General features: G+C 38.7%; 1 pseudogene; it reads left to right on the top strand.

Moving 5' to 3' along the window:
• Positions 1-8,563: 8,563 nt before the first annotated feature.
• On the top strand, positions 8,564-10,132 carry LOC102857241 (annotated as a pseudogene).
• The last annotated feature ends 1,423 nt before the right edge of the window (positions 10,133-11,555 follow it).

The raw sequence follows: 11,555 nt of genomic DNA, 5'->3' as shown, positions 1-11,555 counted from the left end.
CTTTTAGCCAGTTGGCCAGGTATCTGTCCTCAAGATTTCTTGGCACAATCTGGTGAGCACATCCAGGTCTACTTCTGTTTGTTGAAATATGTCGACTGGTATTCTATCAATTCCTGGGGTCTCCTTTTTGCCAATTCCTTCAGAGCAGCTTGTATTTCTTCCTTTATTACCATTGTTTCTGGATCTTCTGTTATTTCATGACATTGTTCTGTGTCAGCCAATTATTTTTGGTATAGTAACTCCGAGTATTCCATTCATCTTCTTTCATGTACCTACAGTGATGTTGCTATCAAATGCTGTCAAGTTAACTATGACTCATAGTGACCCTATGAGCAATAGCTCAGATCCCTAACCTATCCTGAGCCAATCTCACTATACATAACACCATTCTACAATTGTACAATTAATTGTCTCTTTCATGGCTTTTACCATGTGACTTGATAATTCATTGCAATGCCCACTCAGAAAATACAGATAATACTCATGAAGTTTACTAAAGAAGTTGTTGTAATGTGCTGGTGAGTCAACTATGACTCATAGCGACCCTATGAACAACAGCTCTGAACTTTGCCTTATCCTGAGCTGACCTCACTGTCGCCAACACACTTGCCCCACTGCCACAGTCACTGTGACAATCCATCCTATCCAGCATGTTTTTCTCCTGTGCTAACCCTCTACCCTCTGAACTGACAGCAGCCATAGCTATTAATTTTAATCTGACATTCTAAGTTTTTAATTTACTACTTCTATATCTATAAGAGGCTCCGGTGATGTATTGTACATTGTGTCAGAGTGCTCACCAAACACTATATTCACTGTATCAGTGGTTTGAATCAACTGATAGTTACTCCTTATGAAATAGGGTTTCTCATAGAAAGATTTGCAACCTTGAAAACCTGATAGAAGGTGACAATGAGTCAGAATCAGCTCAATGGCAGTTGGATTTTAGTTTTGGTTTCCTTTTGTATATCTCATGTTTAAACTAAAACCAATTCTTCTATTTTACAGAATACATATATCTACATTTTTTAACTGCTGGTTATGCAAAAAAATATATTCTTTTAAATTTTTCTCCACTTCAAATTTCTGTAATGTGATGATATTGAGAATGAAATGTTTATCTTAGCATACATTACTCAGAATTTAAAGTACTGGCCTGTAATGTCCAAACTACCTGTCTTCACTTCTGCCACTAGGGTTCTACAAAATAGGATGGCTGGTGCAGAGGAGGCAGTGTCTGATCTCCTCTATTTTTTTATTTTATTCTTTTTTGTGTGTACCATCAAATTGGATCTGACTGGTAAAGGAGGAGATTGTCCCTCCTTCTCCAACAGAGCATCTGGTGGCTTTGAACCCTGCACTTCTGGGATTGCAGTGCAATGTCTTGCAATTAGGTCACCAGAGCTCCTGTCTGATCTCCTCTAACTACACAGAGTGGAAGAGTCCCTATCCACAACATCAATAGTGCAAAACCAGTACTCATTAAATCAGACATGTACTCACTGTCCTGAACCTTCTATCAATTCTATTACCAACTATCATTCCCAGGGCTCTCACTGCTCTGACACTGGGTCTGCTAATTTGTTGCACTGCTGGCATACAGAACTCAGGGACCATACTTATGATTGTTATTGTTGTTGTTGTATGTGCTGTCGAGTTACCTGCAACCCATTATGACCCTATGATGTTTATTAGGAAAGATTACAAGTTATAATTCAGGTAGGAAATAGTAAAAATGCAACTCTTTAGTTAATTTAACTTCTCAGGTGGGCTCTCAGGTCCTCTGATCTTCAATGACCTTCAACACGCCTCCCATGGAGAAGATAGAGGAGACACCCCAGTGGAGTGTACCAAGAAGGGCAAGACTGGTGGGTTTCAGTGATTGGAGAGAGACAAGCAGCCTCTCTCTCTCTCTCTCTCTGTATGTGTGTGTGGGGGTGGGGGGTGGGGGGGCGGAGAGAGAGAAAGAACGCGCCGGCCAAGGGAATAAGGCATTCCTCATGAGAAGGTCTGCTCACGGTGTGGGCATCAGGAGAGATTGGCCCAGCTGAACAAGGGTTTTGCCTGGCCTACTGCTAGGACTTTTAGAGTCCAAAGAGAGTGGAAGATCTGAGAAAGCAGAACCACTGCCACTTACCCCAAATTGTTCTGGTGTTGTTCAGAAAGTTAACAACTGCAAGAGGCAGAAAACTCCAGGGAAGGGTGTTTTCAAGGACAGTTCAAAGAAGGCAGTTCAAAGGGGGCAGTCAAGCCTATAGAGGAGTGAAAAGAATTAGGGTGATCCAGCACATCTTAGGTGCTTTTAGACCAGAGAGAGAGGGACAGATTACATGGAGAAGAGACAGAGCCAGTTTTGCAGTTTCCAGATTTCTAGCCTTACAGCTGTAAAGGCCTTTGGCTCATCTCTGGAATGCAGCAATTTTGCTTCAACTCTATCTCACATTGGTCTCTGGTTTTCTGCTACTTCTGTGGCTGTTGCTGCTGCTGTTTTTGACTGGTCTTGCATAGGTCTGCATATTGCACAGGAATCTCTAGCCCAAAAAGGGCCACTGTACTCTCTCCTTCTTTAGAAATGGTAGGAAAATTGCAATTTTCTGTTCTTGATTTTTTTCAATTTAAGCCTGGCAGATTGTGAGACTGACTAATCCACATGTTAATAGTTTGCACACCTTCTTTGCATGCTCCCACACAAGAGGTGCTAGTTACCTCATGCACATTATTTAGCATAATCCTAAGGCAGCTCTGGTGACCTAACAACCCAAAGGTATGTGGCTGAAGGAACCCTACTGCCAACCTGACGGCACGTGGTTTGACTGTAGCAGCTGCTCCATAATAAAAAGATGGTCAATCTCCTCCCGTGAGAAATACTTCCTCTGAAAAACCCGCTGGAGGGTCAGCTATGTGTTGGTTCCAACTTTATAGTACTTCACGATAGAACTCTAATGGAATTTCACTACCAACTCAAAGGCACACAGTTCAAATCCACCAGCTGCTGTTTGAGAGTAAGAAGATCCATCTCCTTCCATGTGATTAGCAGCCTCTGAAAGTCTCCTGGAGGTCAGCTATGATTCAGTTCCAAACTGAAGACACATAACAACACATGTGACCAAAGTCAAAGCCAACGGCTAGAAGAGCGATTTTGAAGAATCAGTCTGTTGCACCACAACGTCTGTATGCTGAAACTCTGCTCATTGTTTCAGACTACCTTAGAAGCTTTTCTAACATTTTTAATGAACCTTCCCGAGCCCTCTTTTGCCTCATCCTGGTGACTTCTTCTTCCCTGATCTTCTGTAGCTCTTTACTTATACATTTCTTATGGCATATATTCTTCTTCACAAAGGAGTTACATTTGTGTGTTTATTTTTATTAACCCAGACCATAACCCCTTGGAAGGATTAAGTTTCCACACTTACTGAGCACAAAGATTTGCATATAAGTGGATATTCAGTTAAAAAAATTGTTGCATTAAATCACAGCTAAGATTAGAGATCAATGGGATATAGTAATAAGGGCAGTTACAGGTCAGGACTAACGATTCTTTCATCTGTGTTTGATATTATAGTTTAAAATATTAAAATTTGGCTGGTTATAATGCTTCCAACATAAAGATAAATAATAAACACATTTTCAAGGCTTTATCAAAGCTTATAGTCTCTAATTTATTGCTTCAGAAACAACTCTGAAATGAGAGCCACCTTTAATTATTATAGATCACCATGCCTGATAATTAGGAAGACAATTAAGTATTATTTGCTGACTAAAAAATTATCCAATAAAGGAAACATCAAGGAAAATAACAAGAGTGCTTACAAATTTAAATTACTTGAGTCAATCATTGCCTCAGGAGTTTACTTGGGCTGAATTCCTGAATGTCAGAATTCTGTTTGGCTTCCATTGGAGAAATGTTTTGCTAATGCTCCCTGTATTTCAGCAATGAAAGAAAGTCAGTTTTATGGCAGTAAAAGAAAAATAGAGAAGGTTGCAGTTTAGTAAAAGTAAGTAGTATTCTCCATCCTTACCTTTAATCTTCTTTGGTTCTGAAAGCCTACTGGAGAGTCAGTTGGGTAGTCCCAACTCGAGGGCACATAAAAATAAGAACAATATGTAAGAATTACTATTCTACTACACCTATTACTTTGTTAGGTGTCTTCAGGTTAGGACTACAACTCTTAGTGACTCTGTCAACAATAGACCTGAACCTTGACCTTTCCTGTGCCATCCTTATGATTTCTGTCCTGCTCAGTCCAATTGTTGTAGTCACTGTGTCTTCTTCTCTTTTGTAAACTCTCTAACTTTATCAGCATTATATCTTTCTAAAAGGACTAGTTTCTCCTGAAAATATTCTCAAAGTAAGTCTCATGGTCCTTGAGATGAAGTTTCACCATCTTTGCCTCTAAGGAACACTCTAATTGCACTTCCTTCAAGATTGATGTGTTTATTAATTTGGCAGTCTGTGGGATGTTCAATACTCTTCACCAACACCACAATTCAAAGACATTGATTCTTCTTCAGTCTTTTTTATTCATTATTCAACTTTCAGAGGCATAAGAAACGATTGAAAATCCAAGGCTTGGATCAGGTACACTTTGGTCTTTAAACTGACATTCTTGGTCTTTAAAACTTTGGAGAGGTCCTCAACAGCAGATTTCCCCAGTGGAATGTGTCTTTTGATTGTTTGACTACTGTTACCATAGGTATAGATTATGGATCCTAGTGAGTCAGATGAAGGACATCTGTGAAAAGAGACACTGGAGAAGTTCAATATCAGCAATCAAAATGAGGCCAGAGCCTGAATGTGGGACAGACCATCAATTGCTAATATGTGTTTTTAAACTGGAGTTAAAGAAAATTAAGATCATGAGAAACAAACAAACTATGACCTTGGATGTATTCCAATGGAAATTTAAAACTATGTTAAGAATAGATTTGACGTGGGGGGAAGGATTGTGTAACAATGAGGGAGTTTTTCTTTTTCTTTTCAAGGAGAAGAGTGATTGTGGGGGAGGGATTGGGCAGGGAGAAAAGTGCAAAAATGAATGACTGGAAATCCTAAGCCTGTAAACTTTCATTAAAATTAATTAAAAAAATGCAAAAAGAAAGAATAGATTTGACTTATTGAACACTAATGACTAAAGATTTAGAAAATAGAAAGTCATCATAAAGAAGGGAAAGGCCAAAATGGATGTTAGGAGAGGCTCTAAAACTTGCTTTGGAATGGAAAAAAAAACAGTCAAAATAGTGGAAGGAATGCTGACGTAAGAGACCTGAGCAGAAGTTTTGAAAGGGCAGCTTGTGAAGGCAAAACAAAACATTGAAATGTGCAAGGAGCTGGAGTTAGAAAACCTAAAGGGGAGAACACACTTGGCATTTCTCAAGCTGAAAAGACTGAAGTACAAATTCAAGCCTTGAAGTGCAATGCTGAATGATGCAAAATCTTGAATGATATATTGTCATTGTTAGGTGCCCTCAAGTCAAGTGTGAGTCATAGCAACTCTATGAACAATCAACATGAACTCTGTCCTGTCCATCATAGTCTCTGACACACTTAAACCCATTATTGCAGTTATTGTGTCAATTCATCATGTTGGGTGTCTTCTTCTTTTGCTGACCCTCCACCTTTCCAAGTATGATATCCCTTTCCAAGGGATAATCTCTCCTATTAACATACCCAAAGTATGAGAGATGAAGCTTTGCCATCTTTGCCTCCAAGGAGCACACTTGTTTCACTTTCCCCAAGATTTATCTCTTTGGAATACAGAATCACTGTACCAAAAGTAATTAGTTGACTTAGAACCATGTTAGGAAGTAGCATATTTTATTCATAATTCATTCTGCTAAGATTAACAGACCGGTAACAAGAAGTGCAGAGTCAACAGTGTCCCAAATGTTTAACTCCATTCTTTCTAACAATCCATCATTCATTCAGTTCCCCCCTTTATTTTCCTTGCTTGGATTCAGTGGTTCATTGGAAGGTCTCTCAGAGCCTCGTACCCATTCCAGAAATGACTCACACCACTGTAGGTGATGGAAGCCAGTGTTGCAGAGACAGTAGGTGGTGCAGCCAGCTGCTGTGTCTCAGTGTTCTGGGATAGTGGGGATTCCAAACAGACAGCTGACACTGAGATCCCATGAAGCCTCCGGTAGGTAGGATGGGGCTGTATTCTACCCTAATCATATCTACTTAATACAGGAAATACTTCAACAGAAAATAGTTAAGCAATGGCTAGTAAAGACATTTTGAATAGTAAAACTTTAGACACCATACATATGAACAAGAATCTAAACAAGTAAAGCACCAAAGGAAAAAGTCCAAGCTGTACTGAAGGCATTGTCAAGACATAAGGCCCCAAGAGTTGATGCAATACCAATTCAGTGTTTTCAGGAAATAGATGCAACCCTTAAATGGAATTGTTGTTATGCACTGTGGTATCAAAACAGAATCATAGTTGATTCTCCAATGGATTTTCAGTGACTATAAATCATATAGGAGTAGACTGCCCATCTTTCTCTCAAGCAGCAGCTGGTTAAATTGAATTGCCTATCTTTGGATTGGCAGCACAACCCTTACCCATTAGGCCACCAGAGCTGCTAGACATATTTTTTACTTTTTTGTTTTGGGTAACTTGGAGTGGAGTTATGAGTTGCTTTCAAAAATAAGGCAGAAGAATGCATTTGGAAATTAAGAATGGTGTCAGTTTAGTCTCACGTAGTCTATGTTTGCCCAATAGAAACCTTTAGTATCACAACTTCCAGCCTGAATGTTTTCTTCAGTTCTTTCACCTTGAGAAATGTCAATTATACTGTTCTCCTTTGATTGTCTAACTCCAGGTCTTTACATTTTATAATAGTACTTTGCTTTTCTTTTTCTAGATGCTCTCAGAAATGTTTGGGAAATGTTCTGTTTAGGTTTCTTAAAGTCATCATTTCTTCCATTTGCTTTAGCTTCTCTATCTTCTGGGGCAAATTCCAGACTCTCTTGTGACATCCATTTTAGTATTTTCTTTCTTTCTTTCCTGTCTTTTAAATAACCCATTGTTTTCTTCTTTTATGACGTTGCCTTACAACTTTTCTGCTCTTGAGTCACTGGTGTTTAATGCATTAACTTTATCTTAAGTTGGTCTTAAATTCAAGTGGGATATACTCAAGGCCATATAATGACTCTTGCACACTTGACACAGGAAGCATCAAAGAAGATAGAAGGAATATACCAGGTCACTATCCCAAATAGAATTGGTTGATTATCAGGCATTTTAGGAGGTTGCATATGATCAAGAACTACTGTCAATGAAGGAAGAAGTCTAAACTGCAGTGGCGATGATGGCAAAAATAAGGCTTCAGGAACTGACTGAATAGCAATTCAGGTCTTACAGCTTTGGATGTGTTCACTCACTCAGGTCAAGAAATTTGGAAGATAGTTATAAGACCAACTGACTGAAAAAGATCCATATTTGTGCCTATTAAAAAAGATAATTTGATAGAATGCAGATATAATGAAAAATAGCATTAATAACACACACAAAACTATTTCTGAAGATTATTCAGAAATGTTGGAGTATAGAGAACTGCCAGGAATTCAAGCTGAATTCAGAAGAGGCTGTGAAATGAGAAATAACACTGTTCAGCTGATGTCACATGGATCTTGGCTGAAATCAGAGACTACTAGAAAGATAAACATCTATGTTTTATTGACTATGCAAGGACATTTGACTATGTGGATCATAGTAAATTACAAATAACATTGAGAAGAATGGGAATTTCAGAATACTTGATAGTGCGCATGTAAAACCTGTACACAGACTAAGAAGTTGTCCAAATAAGCCAGCAGAGACTGCACAGTTTAAGATCAGTGAAGGTCATTGTCAGAGTTAGATGCTTTCATCATAAATATTCAATCTGCATGGTGAGCAATGTACCATGGACTGCCAAGAAAACAGATTCATCCTGGAGAGGGTTAAGCCATGCTACTCCTTGGAGGCAAGGATTCTGGGGCTTCGTCTGACATACTTGGACATGTTGTAAGGAGGGACAGGTCCTTGGAGAGGGACATCATGCTTGGGAGGGTGGAGGGACAGCGCGGGAAGGGAAGACCCTCTATGAGGTGGACTGATTCAGTGACTGGAGTAATTGGGATGGGTGTGTTGGAGGCAGTGCGATTGGCACAGGATAGAGCAGGGTTTAGGGCTGTTGTACATAGGGTCGCTATGAGTCGCAAACGACTCGATGGCACATAACAAGAACAACAACATGGTGAGCAAATAATTAGAGAAGCTGCATTTATATGAAGAAGAAAGTGGCATTAAACTTGAAGGAAAACTTGTTAACAACTTTCAATATGCAAATGACACAGTCTTGTTTACAGAAAATGAAGACTTGAAATATTCACTGAAGATCAAAGACTAAAGCCTTCAATATGGATTATATCTCAACATCAAGAGAACAAAATGTCACAACTGCACAAATAAACAACTCATGATCAGTAGATAAAAGTTTGAAATTGACAAATACTTCATTTTACTGAGATCTAGAATCAACCCCCAAGGAGGCAGCAATTAAGAGGCCAATAATGCTGCTCTCTGAGCAAGATGGCAGGGGTGAAGTCAGAGTGACTCTCAGGCAACCAAATCTTTCTCGACAGGATCTCACCACCTTGAAGGTTACCAGATTAACACTGTTATCACACAAAATCATCAGCACACAAGCCACAATTCATATAGGTACAATTGGGCATGTAGCTCATGGGAAACCTACAGTTGAAAAAGCTATTTCTGGAGTTCACAGTGTCAGGTTAAAAACAGACTGGAAAGAAATATTACAATTAAACTGGGATATTCTAATGCCATTGGAAGCAGGAGTCGCATCCACTTCTTAGACAACATGCTTCCGAAAACTCTACGGACTTTGAGAAATTTTAATAGTTATAAAAAATCTTCAGGCCTCTTGTTCATAAGGTCGTTATGCATTATGCTTGACTCTAAGGCAATCAACAATAATAACAACAATGCTAATGCCAAGATTTATAAACTTGGCGACCCAAGTTGTCCTCAGCCTGAATGTTACTGATCTTGTGGAGGTAATATACCTGGTGAGTTCCCTCCAGACATTCCAGGGGCCAAAGGGAGCTTCAGATTAATGAGATGTGTTTCCTTTGTCAACTGCCCAGTCAACGAGATTTTGATGGCTTCTATGCTGGACGGTGCAGCAATGATGGACACAGCTCTTCTGCTGACAGCTGGTAATGAACCTGTCCTCAGCCTCAGACTTCTGAACACTTGGCTGCTATGGAAATCATGAAATTGAAACATGTTTTGGTTCTACAGAATAAAATTGATTTGGTAAAAGAAAGGCTAAAGAAGAGAAGAGTATGAACAGATCCTTGCTTTTGTACAAGGCACAGTAGCAGAAGGAGCTATAATTCCAATGTCTGCTCAAGCCTAAGTGAGATATTGAAGTTGTCTGTGAGTACATCATGAAGAAAATTCCAGTACTAATAAGAGACTGCTTCACAATCTCAACCTATTGTTCCTTTGATGTCAAGAAACCTGGCTGTGAGGTTGATGACCTCAAGGGCAGTAATGCTGGGGGTAGTATTCTAAAAGGAGTAGTAAAGGTGGGCTAGGAGATAGATATCAGATGAAACTCATGTGTAAGCCAATCTTTACTAAGATTATGTCACTATTTGCAGAACATAATGATCTTCAGCATGATGCTCCAGGTGGTCTTATTGGAGTTGGAACCAAAATTGACCCCACTTTGTGCCGAGCTGACAGAATGGTGGGACAGGTACTTGGCGCCATGGGAGTTTTACCTGAGATCTTCACAGAATTGGAAAGTTCATATTTCTTACTTAGACAACTTCTAGGTGTACACACTGAAGGAGATAATAAAACAGCAAAGGAGCAAAATTTTCTAAGAATGAGGTACTCATGGTGAACCTAGGATCCCTGCCAAGAGGAGGAAGAGTTAGTGCAGTGAAGGCTGATCTGAGCAAAATTATTTTGATTAAGCCTGTGTGCACAGAAGTGGGAGAGAAAAAAAGACCTTTAGCTGAAGAGTTGAGAATCACTGGCGTTTAATTGGTTGGGGTCAGATACGAAGAGGAGTGATAATCAAGCCAACAGTGGATGGTGACTGAAGAATCTCAGTTAAATAATGAAGATGACTTCCAGGTAAAGTCGGAATTTCTCTTAACAGCCTAGGGGGTATGTTTTCTAAGCAATCCTGGGGAATCATTTTCATAGCTAGTTAACTGTAGGGGTTTTAAAGTTATTTTCAGTTTTTGCTAGTAAAACATTAGTCTCTGGTACTAGGATCCATTAAATGTAAAAAATGACCATGTTGGATCTACTCCACATTTTAGCAGACATTAATCATTCCCAAATAATGTCTAATTTATATTCGAATTGATGTCTGATTAAATGCAGGTATGAAATAAAATTGTTACAGTCAGCCTTTGCTATAAAACAGGCTCCCTGCTGAACCTGTTTCAAAGAAAATTTTCTTAGCTTTTTCATGTTTTGTTCTAGGCTTGAAGGACTGTTGTAGCAGTAACAGACTTCTTCGTAAAGACCAGCTATTGTTTTTCACTATATTTGATGATAATTTTATCTTTGAAATTTAAGATGAAAAGAAAATGAATAGGTTCGAATTAAATTAACCTTTAGAGCATAAATAAGCCTTTGCTTCCTTTTACTCTTTTTCTCTACTAGACCACAGGAAATTCAAGCCAGTTGTGTTCTCTCCCTGAGACTGTCTACATTGGCTTACCTCTGAAACTCAAGTCTTCCTACCAATGAAAAAGAATATTTTTTGTAGATTAGCAAAACTCTTTCTCGACTTATTTTACTTTGTTGGGTTGGTTCCCCCTATCTCTGCTTAACTGCTTAATTGATATGATTATGACATACATTCCAATTTTAGTGATCTTTGGCACTTTCAGCAGGTAAAAGATTAGAAGGCATGAGTTGAGCCTTTTGATTTTTTAACATATTCTCTAAATATCTAAATTCTTCCTCGGCTATATTTTATTCCTTTTTTTGCATAATACAAGAGTCTATTAGAGAAGTGGTTCTCAAGTCTGATATTAGAACTGCTGGGGAAGCTTCAAAAAGAGAAAGACAGACTGCGGTCATAGGGATTCTGATGTAATTGGTTGGGATGGAGTGGAAGTAGTATGTTTTAAAGTTCTTTAGGGTTGAGAATCAAGTTTAGCTAGCCGAATAGTAGGAATATTTAGGAATATTCACTAACTCAGAATCTTCTTGGGTTTGAGTTGTCTAATAATACTTTTTAGATGGTATTTCTTATACACATTGAAGACAGGATATAAAGTCAAACTCGTGATACTATACTCTTTGTAACCCTAAAACTGCCTTGTAAGAGTTTAAAAACCATAGCTGCATGTCCTTATTGAAGTTTATAAATTTTGAGAAGGCATTTTAAAATGTTACCTAGTTGATTAACTTTGAAAGTTTGTATTGTTGCTTGAGTAACATGTTTATTTATTTAAAACAGCATTCTATTCCAAACAGTTTTATGTCTTCCATGTCCCTATGTGT

This window comes from Elephantulus edwardii, unplaced genomic scaffold (genome assembly GCF_000299155.1).
Source record: "Elephantulus edwardii isolate Elephantulus edwardi_28Jun2011 unplaced genomic scaffold, EleEdw1.0 scaffold00047, whole genome shotgun sequence".
NCBI classification, from domain to species: Eukaryota; Metazoa; Chordata; class Mammalia; order Macroscelidea; family Macroscelididae; genus Elephantulus; species Elephantulus edwardii.
This window is presented reverse-complemented; position numbering and strand designations above follow the sequence as displayed.